At 39.3% G+C, this 15,528-nt stretch overlaps 1 protein-coding gene across 10 annotated transcripts in view; it reads right to left on the reverse strand.

The window, feature by feature from the left end:
• The window catches only part of DENND1A (DENN domain containing 1A), a 551,140-nt gene that overhangs the window by 343,673 nt on the left and 191,939 nt on the right, over window positions 1-15,528 (reverse strand). The window contains exon 1 of one of the 10 annotated variants that reach the window (XM_058445769.1): window positions 11,226-11,339. The exons of the other annotated variants lie outside the window; for them this stretch is intronic. The gene's annotated coding sequence lies outside the window, so the exon portion shown is untranslated. Of the gene's footprint in view, window positions 1-11,225; window positions 11,340-15,528 lie in introns of those variants that run through there. 10 annotated transcript variants of the gene reach the window in all.

Below are 15,528 nucleotides of genomic sequence, written 5' to 3' on the forward strand. Positions count from 1 at the left end.
ACAACTCACCGAGGGAGGCTGAAGGGAGGGAGCATCCAGGAGATCAAATCTGTGGAGCATCTAATCAGCTTCTAAAACCACGTATACCTAAATTTCCTAATGAGACTTCAGCATGAATCTCAACCTTTAGAGGTACTGAAAAATAAACACACTGAATTCTCAATGTTGGCTCCAGGCCAAATCTGACTTCAACTTTGACACAAAGAGTTAACCACCTGGAGTGAGGGGAAGGAGAGGGGAGGAGAAGAGAGAAATAAAAAGAGGAGAAAGAAAAATAAAATTCAAAAAAAAAAAAAAAAAAAGTCATTGAGCAGACTTCCGAAGAAAAGCCTGGCTGATTTAAAATGAAAGCTAGGATGCAGACAGGAGGTGGCAGCATGGACTTGAGGTCTGAGCATCAAAATGTCTGCCCAAGCCTCCCCAGCTTTCTCTTCAAGGCTGTGCCACAGAACCAAAACCATAACCTCTCTGAGCACAGGTCATCTTCCAAAAACGGAGAAGCAACTCGCCTTTCTTAGACGAAGGGATATTCTGAAAATAAAGACTAAGAAGAATAGCAATTCTCAAACGAATCAAGCTGTAAAAAACACAAATCATCCCCAAGTGCTTTGATAGCTGATAAAAAAATTTTCCAAATCTGAACTTCCATTCTAATTTTGACAAATATTCTAAATTGGCTTCTAATGATACAAAAATATGAGATGGCTTTATTGCATTTCAATCTGGCTCAAAACCATTAACAAATGCATCTTCAGGAAAATTCTTAGCAAAGAGAAATTCAAAAGCAACTCTTACTCATTTTTGAAATCTGTTTCAATGAGTTCTAAATTTATAGTAAAACATCTCTGCAATTGTAACGCCATTCAGAGCACAATGACACCAATTATGCCCAAGCTTCACTAATTGTTAAAGCTTTAGATAAAGCTAAAAATTTAGAAGTTGGATATGAAACACTCTTGTGACCCTCATTATATTTTTCTCAAAAATGTTCAATACCAGTAGCAGAACTGTGAGTTAAATGCTAAAATTCAGTGACAGTCAGAGAAGGAATTTATGAAGCCTTTTAAAACACTTAAAAGCTGAATGGCTCAGGTCTTTGATGTGACTCAGTGCTTTGCAAACCAACTTGAGAAAAGTTTCCTTCTGTCCCATATGCAAAGGCAGCTGCCCAGGACTACAGGTTCTAGAGTGTGATTTGGAAACATTTCAGCATCACACTCCCTATAATTCAAACCCTGGTTTGTGTCTGTCTTTATAGGTCATTGTTGGCCAGATGGAAAATATTAAGGAAAAGAGACTGCAACTAAACCAGTAGGCTGTGGTACACAGTTGCAAGGCCGCAGTTAACCATGAGCAGAACTGCAGGCAGGCTTTGCTTAGCTGCAAGCAAAGCTCTGGCGCATCCTCTGCCCAGCAGCAGGAGGGCCCCCTGGCCAGCCGAGAGCAGTCACTGTGCCAAAAAGACCGTACGGGCCTCACTGCTCGGATGCTTCCAGAGAAAGGAGAATCGATGGGTTCCTTTGTAAACAACTTCTTGTGCTTTCAGGCTGTGACCGACTTCAAAGGTGGCATAACTTAATTCTCTCACAAATTATGCCATGGAAATCTTGAGGAAGTTATCTTCCTGAGGAAATACCTATGTGGCCCCTTATAAACTAAATTCTAACAGGTAAACAACAAACAACAAAAGAAAAACACGTTCAGCTTTCGGTAAGTAAGAAAAACTGCACAACCAATATAATTTCTACTCACGACTTAAACCAGTTTTTAGTAAAATCTTATTGGACATTAGTGAATGCAGACCTTAAATATCAAAGTTTGTGTTGCATTATGACACGACTTTATACATCCATCTCTATTAATGGGACCTGACTCACAGCATTGATTTCCCTCTCAAATATTTGCTGAATAAAATGTGTCAATTGTTAATAATGGGTAACCTTTATTAATGGCTTAGTCTGCAACAAGTATTCTTCTCAGGACTTTACATGTATTTCACTTTCAGAAGAAGTCATTTTTTACCAAGAAAAGCTCTCATTTGTAAAGGATGTAAGGTAGGTGTTAGCATCATTATTCCCTTGACACAAAGGCCCCTCAGATAATTCAATAATAACGTGTCTCACATTGAATCCAAGCCTGACTATAAATCCAGATTCTTCCACCACACTCCATGCTGCCTCTATCACACGAACATACTTTAGCCATTCCAAACATGACCATTTCTGAAATGCACCAGACCATGAAGTCCTTGAGGACAGGGATAGTGCTTTATTCACAGCTGAATCTCCAGTACACAGCACAGAGCATTAAAGAATGAATGAAGAGAATAGAGGGAGGAGCCTCTGGCTTTTACCAGTTGCTCACACACAAGTACCCACAATAGGTAGTGTGAAATTTGCTCCCTGGTATCATAGAAGAGGTATACAGTACTTGGGTAATTCTTAACAATGGGGAAAAAAATAGCAAGTAAAGAAGAGATCTTAAATAAGGATATTTAGCCTATGATCCAGAGACCATAGAAGGGGTTCTGTGAAAACCTATAATGTCTATAGAACTTTTTAAGGAAACCCACATAAACATTTTTTTGGAGACAGTTCCTGGAGCTTTCAGCAGATTTGCAAAGGTATCCTATCCTCCCAAAAAGTTTGCCTTCTAAGAGTCTTCTCCAATTTTATTGTCATGGGGCTGAGTAGGAAAGGCCAGGGACTCTGTGGTAGAGGGCTTATGTTCAAGTCATGTCCTCCAAGCAGCCACAGAACCTTCGTCAGGTGACTCTGAAGCTCAGTGTTGTCACGTGTAATTTACCCAGTTGTCACAAGATCTAAACGGATGATCAGCATTAAAGTATTCAGCACAATACCTTCTCTCTACTTGGCTAATGTGTAAGGTATACAACAATAAAACATGAACAGGAGATGGTATAGAACCACTGAAGGAAATATAATGAGAGTACCAGCTGCTCTTCTTTTCCCAGAAAATGTTTTCTTGTTTAGTCATCTAAGAGAAAAGAGCCAGAAAACATCCACTTTTCCTGGAATGCCTACTACAGAGCCTTTTTTATATCAAGCTACAAGTTAATATCCATACTTCAAACTAGATTTTCTGAAGTAAAAGAAATTAAATGATATTCTCATAGGCAAAACAAAAGAAATTCTAAAACACCTATGACACTCAAGGAAAGAAACATGGATTCTGTCTCAAATCTAACCCACCTATCCAGAGAAGAGCACTTTCCAGATCCTCCAGATGTATCCTTTGAAGCTACTTGCTTTGACATCATAATTACAAAATGGTGCAAGGGCTGTGAAATCATAAACAGATGATGACTCAAAGGACAAATATCAAGAAACAATCTTTTACTTGCTAAAGACCTTAAATGATAAGAAGACACCTTCAGAAAGCCAAGAATGAAAGTAATAAAAACTCAGTATTTAATTATTAGCTGTACCATTCATATTAGCACCAATAAGGGAAAGAAAAAAAGGGAATAAATATTTAGGTATAAATCTAACAATATAGCTGTAGGAACTGTATGCTAAAAACCACAAAACACCAAAGAAAGAAATCAAAGAATCACTAAATAGGCCAGGCGCGGTGGCTCACGCCTGTAATCCCAGCACTTTGGGAGGCCGAGGCAGGCAGATCATGAGGTCAGGAGATCGAGACCACCCTGGCTAACACAGTGAAACCCTGTCTCTACTAAAAATACAAAATATTAGCCAGGCGTTGTGGCAGGCTCCTGTAGTCCCAGTTACTTGGGAGACTGAGGCAGGAGAATGGCGTGAACCCAGGAGGCGGAGCTTGCAGTGAGCCAAGATCACACCACTGCACTCCAGCCTGGGCAACAGAGCGAGACTCTGTCCCAAAAAAAAAAAAAAAAGGCATCCCTAAGTAGATGGAGAGATGTACTATGTTCATGGACTGAAAGACCCAAATATTGTAAAAAGGTTATCTTTGCAGCTGGGCGCAGTGGCTCACACCTGTAATCCCAGCACTTTGGGAGGCCGAGGCGGGCAGACCACCTGAGGTCAGGAGTGAGAGACTAGTCTGACCAACATGGAGAAACCCTGTCTCTACTAAAAATACAAAATTAGCCAGGCATGGTGGCACATGCCTGTAATCCCAGCTACTCAGGAGGCTGAGGCAGAAGAACTGCTTGAACTCAGGAGGCGGAGGTTGCAGTGAGCCGAGATTGTGCCATTGCACTCCTGCCTGGGCAACAACTGCAAAACTCTGCCTCAAAAAAAAAAAAAGAAGTCATCTTTCCCCAAGTCATTTTATATATTCAATCCAATGTCAAACCACATCACAGTGGGATTTTCTATAGCTACTAAAGATCAAGAAACTAGAAGAGCAAAATTTACGTGGAAAAGCAGAGAAACTAGAATAGCTAAGACAATTTTAAAAATGAAAAACACAGCTGGAAGATTAATGCTATCTGATTTGAAGAATTACTGTGATGCCATGATTAAGACAGTATAGTATTGATAGATACATAGATGCTACATCAGCATCATCCTGATACCAAAACCTGGCAGAGACACAACAAAAAAAGGAAATTTCAGGCCAATATCCCTGATGAACATCAATGCGAAAATCCTCAATAAAATACTGGCAAACCAAATCCAGCAGCACATCAAAAAGCTTATCCACCACGATCAAGTCAGCTTCATCCCTGGGATGCAAGGCTGGTTCAACATACACAAATCAATAAATGTAATCCATCACATAAACAGAACCAGTGACAAAATCCACATGATTATCTTAACAGATGCAGAAAAGGCCTTCAACAAAATTCAACCCCCCTACATGCTAAAAACACTCAATAAACTAGGTATTGATGGAATGTTTCTCAAAATAATAAGAGCTATTTATTACAAACCCACAGCCACTATCATGCTGAATGGGCAAAAACTGGAAGCATTCCCTTTGAAAACCAGCACAAGGACAAGGATGGCCCCTCTCACCACTCCTATTCAACACAGTATTGGAAGTTCTGGCCAGGGCAATCAGGCAAAAGAAAGAAATAAAGGGCATCCAAATAGGAAGACAGGAAATCAAATTATCTCTGTTTGCAGATGACATGATTGTATATTTAGAAAACCCCATCGTCTCAGCTCAAAATCTCCTTAAGCTGATAAGCAACTTCAGCAAAGTCTCAGGATACAAAATCCACATGCAAAAACAAGCATTCCTATATACACCAATAATGGAGAGAGAGCCAAATCATGAGTGAACTCCTATTCACAATTGCTACAAAGAGAATAAAATACCTAGGAATACAACTTACAAGGGATGTGAAGGACCTCTTCAAGAAGAACTACAAACCACTGCTCAAGGAAATAAGAGAGGACACAAACAAATGGAAAAACATTCCATCCTCATGGATAGGAAGAATCAATATCATGAAAATAGCCATACTCCCCAAAGTAATGTATAGATTTAATGCTATCCCTATCAAGCTACCATTGACTTTCTTCGCAGAATTAGAAAAAACTACTTTAAATTTCACATGGAACCAAAAAAGAGCCCGCATAGCCAAGACAATCCTAAGCAAAAAGAACAAAGCTGGAGGCATCACACTACCTGACTTCAAACTATACTATAAGGCTACAGTAACCAAAACAGCATGATACTGATACCAAAACAGATATATAGACCAATGGAACAGAACAGAGGCCTTAGAAATCATGCCACACATCTACAACCATCTGATCTTTGAAAACCCTGAGAAAAACAAGCAATGGGGAAAGGATTCCCTATTTAATAAACGGTGTTGTGAAACCTGGCTAGCCATATGCAGGAAACTAAAACTGGACCCCTTCCTTATACCTTATACAAAAATTAACTCGAGATGGATTAAAGACTTAAATGTAAGACCTAAAACCACAAAAACCCTAGAATAAAGTCTAGACAATACCATTTAGGACATGGGCATGGGCAAAGACTTCATGACTAAAACAACAAAAGCAATGGCAACAAAAGCCAAAACTGGCAAATGGGATCTAATTAAACTAAAGAGCTTCTGCACAGCAAAAGAGACTATCATCAGAGTGAACAGGCAACCTACAGAATGGGAGAAAATTTTTGCATCTATCCATCTGACCAAGGGCTAATATCCAGAATATACAGATAACTTAAATTTACAAGAAAAAAACAAACAACCCCATCAAAAAGAGAGCAAAGGATATGAACAGACACTTCTCAAAAGAGGACATTTATACAGCCAACAAATATATGAAAAAAAGCTCATCATCACTGGTCATTAGAGAAATGCAAATCAAAACCACAACGAGATACCATCTCACACCAGTTAGAATGGCAATCATTAAAAAGTCAGGAAACAACAGATGCTGGAGAGGATGTGTAGAAGTAGGAACGCTTTTACTCTGTTGATGGGAGTGTAAATGAGTTCAACCATTGTGGAAGACAGTGTGGCAATTCCTCAAGGATCTAGAACCAGAAATACCATTTGACCCATCAATCCCATTACTGGTTATATGCCCAAAGGATTATAAATCATTCTACTATAAAGACACATGCACACATATGTTTATTGCGGCACTGCTCACAACAGCAAAGACTTGGAACCAACCCAAATGCCCATCAGTGATAGACTGGATAAAGAAAATGTGGCACATATACACCATGGAATACTATGCAGCCATAAAAAAGATGAGTTCATGTTCTTTGCAGGGACATGGATGAAGCTGGAAACCATCATTCTCAGCAAACTAACACATGTACAGAAAACCAAACACCGCGTGTTTTCACTCATAAGTGGGAGTTGAACAATGAGAACACATGGACACAGGGAGGGGAACATCACACACCGGGGTCTGTTGTGGGGGTGGGGGGCTAGGGGAGGAATAGCATTAGGAGAAATACCTCATGTAGATGACAGGTTGATGGGTGCAGCAAACCACCATGGCATGTGTATACCTATGTAATGAACCTGCATGTTCTGCACATGTATCCCAGAACTTAAAGTATAATTTAAAAAAATTTTTTTAATGCAAAACACAGCTGGAAGATTAATACTATCTGATTTCAAGACTTACTGTGAAGCCACAATCAAGACAGTATAATATTGATAGATACATAGAATAATGGAACAGAATAGAGTCCAGAAACAGACCCACACAAATACTGGGTAGTCCATTAATTTTTGCGAAGCCACAAGGATGACTCAATCAAGAAAAGATGGTCTTTTCAACAAATGGTACTGGAACAACTAGATGCTCGTATGCAAAACAAAAACAATCTACAAAAAAATTCAACCTATACCTTATCCCTTAAAAATAATTAACTCTAAATGGATCACAGACCTACAGGTAAAACATGAAACTATAAAACTTTGAGGAAAAGATAGGAGAAAATCTTTGTGACCTTGGGATAGGCAAAGAGTTCCTAGATATGACACCAAAAACATGATCCATAAAAGGTAAGATTGATGTGTTATGATTTTATCAAAATTAAAACCATTTGTTCTGTGGAAAATCACTGTTAAGAGAATGAAAAGAGAAATCACAGGCTGGGACAAAATGTGATTTGCAAATCATATATCTGAAAAAAGATTTATGTCAAGAAACTTAAAGAACACTTGAAACTCAACAATAAGGAAACAAATCAATTTTTTTAACTGGGCAAAAGATTTGAATACTTTACCAAAGAAGATATACAAATGACAAATAAGCATGATATGCCCCAATCACTGATTATTAGGAAAACGCAAATTAAAATATCACAATAGCTCCTACTACACACATAGAATAGCTAAAATGCTTGTGAGTATGTGGGACAACTGGAACTCTCATACCTTGCTTGTGGGAATGCAAAATGATACAACAACCACTTTGGAATGCAGGCAGTTTCTTACAAAGTTAAACGTACACTTGGCAACATACATCCAGCAATTCCATTCTTAGGTATTCGTCCAAAAGAAACAAAAACTTGTGTTCACACCAAAATCTGTGTGCTAATGTTTATAACAGTTTTATTCATAATCATAAAACCCCCAAACAACCTAAGTGTCCTTCAATAGTGAATAAACAAACTATGAACACATTCTACAGTGGAATACCTACTCAATAATAAAAGGGAATAAATCACAGATACACACACCAACATGGATGGATCTCAAATGCATTTTACTATGTGAAAGAAGACAGTCTCCAAAAGGTAATACCATATGATTACATTTTTGTGACACTGTGGAAAAGGTAAAACTATAGAGATAGAGAAGAGGGGTTAAGAGTAGGAGAAGGGTTTGACTACAAAGGGGCAACACAAGAGAACTGGAGTGGGAGATGATAGAAGTGCTCGTATGGTGGTTATGGTGGTAGATATATGACTACATATTTGTCAAAACTCAGTAAATTATACAAAATGAGGACATTTTACTGTACACAAATTAAAAATAAAAATAGAAAAATCTCACCAAATCTATTAATTTTGAAAAATGAATACATTGCAACTCTTCTAATACACTTATCTGATTGAATTTAGTTAGGAATGGAGGCTCTAGAATGAGAATCCTGCCAAGGTTTCTCTGTATCACTTTTGGCAAGTTACTTAATTTGTCCAAACCTAGGTTTCTTCATCTGCATAACGGGTGCCATAGTGCCTTCTCAAAGAGTTTTTAATGAGGATTAAATGAGAAAGCGCATGGAGAGCACTAAACAAATAGTAAGCGTTCAATAAATGAGTTGTTACTAAGTTTGTTGTTGTTTTGAGATGGAGTTTTGCTCTTGTTGCCCAGGTTGGAGTGCAATGGTGCGATCTCGGCTCACTGCAACCTCTGCCTCCCGGGTTCAAGCAATTCTCCTGACTCAGCCTCCCAAGTAGCTGGGATTATAGGCGCACGCCACCACACTCGGCTAATTTTGTATTTTTAGTAGAGACGGGGTTTCTCCATGTAGGTCAGGCGGGTTTCAAACTCCCGACCTCAGGTGAGCTGCCCGCCTCAGCCTCCCAAAGTGCTGGGATTACAGGTGTGAGCCACTGCGCCCAGCCAGTTTGTTTGTTTTTTAAAGACAGGATCTGGCTCTGTTGCTCAAGCTGGAGTGCAGTGGTGTGATCATAGGTTTCTGTAGCCTCAAACTCCTAGGCTCAAGTGATCCTCCCATCTTAGCCTCCTAAGTAATTGGGACTACAGGTATGTGCCACCACAACCAGCTAATTTTTATATTTTTTATTTTTAGTAGAAACAGGGTCTCACTATGTTGGCCAGGCTGGTCTCAAACTCCTGGCCTCAAGTGATCCTCCCACCTAGGCCTCCCAAAGCACTGAGATTACAGGCAGGAGCCATCACATCCAGCCTTGCTTTCACTTTCTTAATTTTTAAGAACTTCCTTTTTTTATTCCTGAATATTACTTTTTATAGAATCATATTGTTGTTGGCTTTTTCTTTTTTTTTTTTTTTTTTTGAGACAGAGTCTTGCTCTGTTGCCTAGGCTGGAGTGCAATGGCACGATCTTGGCTCACTGCAACCTCCATCTCCTGGGTTCAAGCAATTCTCCTGCCTCAGCCTCCCAAGTAGCTGAGAATACAGGCGCATGCCACCATGATTGGCTAATTTTTTGTACTTTTTAGTAGAGACAGGGTTTCACCATGCTGGCCAGGCTGGTCTCGAAGTCCTGACCTCGTGATCCACCCGCCTTGGCTTCCCAAAGTGCTGGTATTATAGGCATGAGCCACCATGCCAGGCCTCTTGTTTGCTTCTTTTCAAGACAGTCTCACTCTGTTGCCCAGGCTAGAGTACAGAGAGGCATAATCATAGTTCACCGTAGCCTCGAACTCCTGGACTCAAGTGATCCTCCCACCTCAGTCTCCCAATTAGCTGAGACTACAGGTGTCTGCCACCAAGCCCAGGTAACATTTTTATTTTTTTATGTAGAGGCAGAGTCATTATTAAGTTTTTATTCATATTTCAGCAAGATAAGTTATGGAAATACAGGATGTTACATTCACCCCAAAAGGAGAACTACTTTAAGATTATGTGATACCCTGAAACCAACAGAAGTCACCTATTCAGAGGAAATTGCCTGTTTAAAATACACAGATGACTACTCATTTACATAATAATTTAACTTCCTTTATCAGGGTTCAATATTGCAACTAATTGTTTGATTATATGTCTGCCTTCAGATCCTGGGCCATGTGAAAGTGGGGAAAGTGCATGTCTCGGGTATCACTGCATCCTCAGTGTCTACAGTGGAGTACAGGGCACCTACAGACACCCAATACCAATACATGTTTCCTTAGCCTAAGTCAAATAAGGTACCAAGTTTGGTACCTTCATGGTCTTCAGAGTCAAATAGAGGAACATGGACTTCAGAGTCAAATAGAGCTAGGTTCAAATACTGACAATATCAGCTAATAATGATTCTCCAAGGTTCCTTTTCCTCTTCTGTAAGACAAGGATAATTCTTCCTCTGCAGAACTGCTGTGAAGACTGGAGGAGAGAATGCACGTGAATGTTCAGGGCACTTGGTTCTAGACGTATGATGGGTGTGTATTATAGCAAGTTTCTGCCTCATCCTCTCACATGAGCACATCCCGAGAGAGAGCTTGGGAAAATAATTTTTTTTATTTTTTAAAAAAAGCCATACTAGCTTTCAAGTTGTCACTAGGTAAAACTTGTGTAGGAACAAGTTACTACTACCAGGCAGCATCATACGTTATGATTTGATCCTCGCTACAATCCTCTGAGGACTTATGATTGCCCTCATTACATAGATGGAGAAAGAAAAGCCAGAAAAGTTGGAGATGCTCGTGGAGGTGTTGCTGGGAAAACAGGAGCTGGGATTTGAACCTTCTGAGTTTATATTCTAAGCTTTTTTGCCCCCAAGAAAATCAAGGAAGATATCAAAGGGCACATCCATCTAAAGGCTCAGTGAACTTCCCAATATTAACCAGGTGATAAAAATTAAAATACTCCTATTTCCACTATGACCATTTATAGATGTTCTAAACCAGCTCATCCAGGGAGGAAAGAGTTCATGGAGTCCCCACTATATATCAGACACTCTGCTGAATAATTTGTACACACTCTCTCTCTAGCAACCCTTTGAGATGAGTCCTTATCTCTGAACGTCAAAGATGACAAAAATAAGTTGCAAGATGTTAGGTAAGAAGATCATAAGTGGGCAAGAGCTGGTAAGCAAACGCAAACCTCTCTGGCTCCACAGCTCACACTCTCTGCACTGCCCCATGGCACTCACTTGCAGAGACTTCATGATGCTCCCATGATCTCTGAAGTCCTAGTCAAAAAAGCCAGCATCGTGATTTCCTCAGGTTGTCCGTGACACATACACCGCACTCAGTGTTTGCCTGAAATTCTAGAAATTATCCTCTCATGAGTAACAAAACAGTAAGTGGTGATATGTTTCCTTTTTTAAAGTTGTTATTATTAACCAAGAATTCTGAATTCCCAAAACAACAGTCACCTTCTAGAAAAAAATACTGAAGCTTGGCTGGGCGTAGTGGCTCACACCTATAATCCCAGCACTTTGGGAGGCCAAGATGGGTGGATCACTTGAGGTCAGGAGTTCAAGACCAGCCTGGCCAACATGGTGAAACTCTGTCTCTACCAAAAATACAAAAATTAGCCGGGCATGATGGTGTACACCTGTAGTCCCAGCTACTTGGGAGGCTGTGGTGGGAGAATTGCTTGAACCTGGGAGGCAGAAGTCGCAGTGAGCCGAGATTGTGCCACTGCCACTGCACTCCACCCTGGGTGACAGAGTAAGGCCCTGTCTCCAAAAAAAGAAAAAAGAAAAATCACTGAAGCTAGCTAGTTAGACTGCACCTTCTCTACAAATGTACTCATAGCTGCATAAGTAGTTCTGATGAGAACTAAAAATTCTTATAGTAACTATACACACCAATAGCAGTTCTGTCTTTATCAAGGCTAAAGGCACAAATAAACAAAAAGAAGGTCTTCAAGTCAGTGTATGAGAACACATGACCTGTAAGAGCTATGTTGTAAGCTCAAAAGGACTAATTGTTATCATTTCCATTTTCTGGAAGGAGGGAAGCCCAGAATCATACCCAAAGTCAGAGTCCAACAGGCTCCGGGCGGAGTCTAGATTGAAGGTCTCTCTGCCAACCTAGTGGTTCTTTCCTTACTACATCAGAATTCCAGGCCAGGTCATGCTATGATGTCACAAGGAAAAAGTCCCTTGCCCTGTGTCTTAGCTTCCTCGGGAGAGCTGTCAGGGAAGGGAAGAGAACAGCATAGAGTCACTGTTCCTATATTTTAAGGAATAAATGAGGTCTCATATTTAATGTCCTATCTAAAAGTGATGACAATGCTGATAATAATATGCAATTACTTTTTTTTTTTAGAAATACTGCCATGCATTAGCAAGACTGCACTAAAACTTCTGTAATTCCTCTGATCATGCATCTCAAACACCTTCATGGGAATAAGAAAACAATTGTCAAAAAAATGAATTATGGCAATAAAGCCCTAATGAGCTCACTGGAATTTAATAACACTATTTTGATTTGAATTTTTTTGAATCACAGAATATTTCAGTCTTAAGGGACACTGACAACTCTCATTTTTCAGATGAGGTAGATACAGGCCAGGCATCTTGCCCAATGTCACTGGGCCTATTGGCAGTACATACAGGACTTGAATCCAGGTCCTAAAACTCCTCATCTTTCTGCTATCCTACACTGATGCCAATAAAGATTACCTTAATGGACTAACTACCAATGCTGTGAGGTTACTGATCTAGAAGTTATAAAATGTCAATGTAATTTATTCCGTATTTTTTAAGACAAAAATTCCATCGAAGTCAATGAGGCGAGCTAATGGAGAATAGGAGTTAATCCTGCCTGGGTTAAAATTCTTATTGTGCTAGGTTAGAATTAATATTGGCATCTCATATGGAATATATTTAAAATGTTTAATTTAACCTTTAATTCAACTCAGTTTTGGTTGTTGTTGTTGTACTTGTTTATTTTTAAGAGACAGGGTCTCACTCTGTTGCCCACACTGGAGGGCAGTGGTGCAATCATAGCTCACTGCATCCTTGAACTCCCGGGGCTCAAGCAATCTTCCGGCCTCAGCCTCCCAAGTAGCTGGAACTACAGGTGTGCACTACCATGCCTGGCTAATTTTTTGTAAACATGGGGTCTCATTATGTTGCTCAGGCTGTTCTCAAACTCCTGGGCTCAGGTAATCCTCCTGCCTTGGCCTCCCAAAGCACTAGGATTACAGATGTGAGCCACCACACCCAGCCTGAACTCAAGTTTTTAAAGGGCAACCCACTATTCAACTGAGTAGTCCAAATTACATTTGCTGAGAAAGCTTAGTTGTGTTTGGGAAAAACATAACAGAAGCAAAGATTTTTGTACACATTCCTTGATCTTTAAAATAGTATTATATGGCAAAAGTACTCCCCGCTCCTCCCATCCCCAAAATGAAATTTCAAAATCCACTCTTTCCAGGGGTCTTAGCAGCCATCAGCAGCACTTCAAAGGGGGTAGACAAGAGACAGGTATAAATCATAAGCAATGCTCATCTTTCAAAATATTTTGAAAACAATACTGTTAAAACAAAGACACCTGAATTCCAAGATAATTAATCCCCTCAAATGTGAGTAAATGGACTGCCATTTGGGAGCTGTTACTGAAGTTTTGCCACTTACATTCTAAGCCATTTTCTGACCCTAAAATACTGACATCCTTCTGGGAAATTTATATGAGAAAATTCTTTCAAACACCATTTAAAAGAGCCCACTAGTTTAACAGTCTTAGCTGAGAAAACTTCCTAGAAGAGTAAGAAATTGAAATAAGAGGAATGCTATCCTGAATGTAAAGCACTGAACATATTAACATCTATCAAGGGACTCATAACCAGTATTTGTTAAAGAGGATTTTAAGATTAATAGCTAAAATGAAATTAAATGTAAAACATATTTAAACTAATATATATGTTTGTTTGTTGCATACACAAAATGTCAAAAACAGTCATTAAATACAGCTTATGACTCTAAACAATTGTTTGTGGATTCTCTTTTTACAAAATAAAAACCTGAAGATAAATAATCATCACAAGGCTGCACACTGCTGACATCTGGGCCAGATTACATCAAACGTTGCCTTCCTGTTCAACACAGCACAAGAGAATAAAAAAATTTTTCCCAATTTAAACTTGTCCCTAGAGCCATAAAGAATGAAAAACTGCCGCATCAACAGCTTCTGTGTGTGTGTGTGTGTGTGTGTGTGTGTGTAGTGATGTTTTTGTTTGCTTGCTTTTCATTTTTTATTTCATGCATTTTCAATACATCTACGTACTTTTCTCTTCCCTCTTTCACCATTCATTGGCTATGTAAAGCTCCAAAAGCTGGCACTCTGATGGAACAAGCCTCATATCCTAAAGTGCTGAAAGAATTGGCTACTGGTATGAAACCATTTCAAGGATACCAGCAACTTTTGTTAAGGCTATTGTTTTATAGTTAAATGCCATTCAGAGCAACTTGAACTGGACCTGTCTACTATCAAAGAGAGTAATTCACTGGGTTGCCTAGGATTTGGCTGGCAGGCCATCCTAATATTTATCTGGGGACAACTTTCACCTTTGGCTAGAAAATACTAACACAGAGCTTGAAATTGAGCAAAGTAAGAAAAGTAAATACTATGGAAAAGAATTGGGATTTGATGTGGCTGTTACTCAGACGATGGAACCTGCAACATTTTGGAATAACTTGTTCACAAGCATGCATACCTACATATACACACAAAAGGACCTAAAAACCTTTCGTGTGGCTTTTAGATAGAATGTCACATTCCAGCCTTCACTGGGATCTAGAATTTTTCAAAAATAAAATCTGAAGGACATAATCATTGTTCTCCATACTCTCAAGAAATCTGTTCAACCACTCTGATTTCAGGGTTGCTTTTCATTAGCAAAAGTTAGGAAGAAGAGGATTTGTGGAGTTTTCAGAGCTGACTTATGAAGTTTCAAATAATTACCTTATAGACACTGGAGTAGGCAGTGCAGTGAGAGGGTACTAATAAGGCTTCGCACAAATAGTGTGCAGAAGGACAGAGAGGGAAAATAACAAGCAGACCCTGGGCTTTCTTCCCAAGTTTCCAGAGTCCTGATTTTCTTATTAAAAATAATGTTAAAATATTTATCTTTCCTAACCTCTACAACTAACTTTGTATTCTGAATAAAGATAACTTTCAGTTATAAACAAAACTAAGATAGAAAGTCAGATTTTAGAGCACCTGGGAGTGACGAATTGAGAAAAGAAATGCGGTAACCAACAGAAAAATCTCAGTCCAGCTTAGATACGACTTGCAGCTGAAAGTTATCTCAGGTTTTCAGGTCCTACTCTTCTAAGATGATGAACTCATACTATCTTTTAATGAGAGCCTCATATCTGCCTTTGATGTGTGAAAGACACTCCCAGCTGGAGGAGAGTACAAGAAAGATCTAAAATATTTGCTTCAGCTGCAAAGAGCTATTAATGAAAGTTTAGAAAATGAGGTAGCATTAAGGGGAAA

This window comes from Hylobates moloch, unplaced genomic scaffold (genome assembly GCF_009828535.3).
Source record: "Hylobates moloch isolate HMO894 unplaced genomic scaffold, HMol_V3 SCAFFOLD_10, whole genome shotgun sequence".
Lineage (NCBI taxonomy): Eukaryota > Metazoa > Chordata > Mammalia > Primates > Hylobatidae > Hylobates > Hylobates moloch.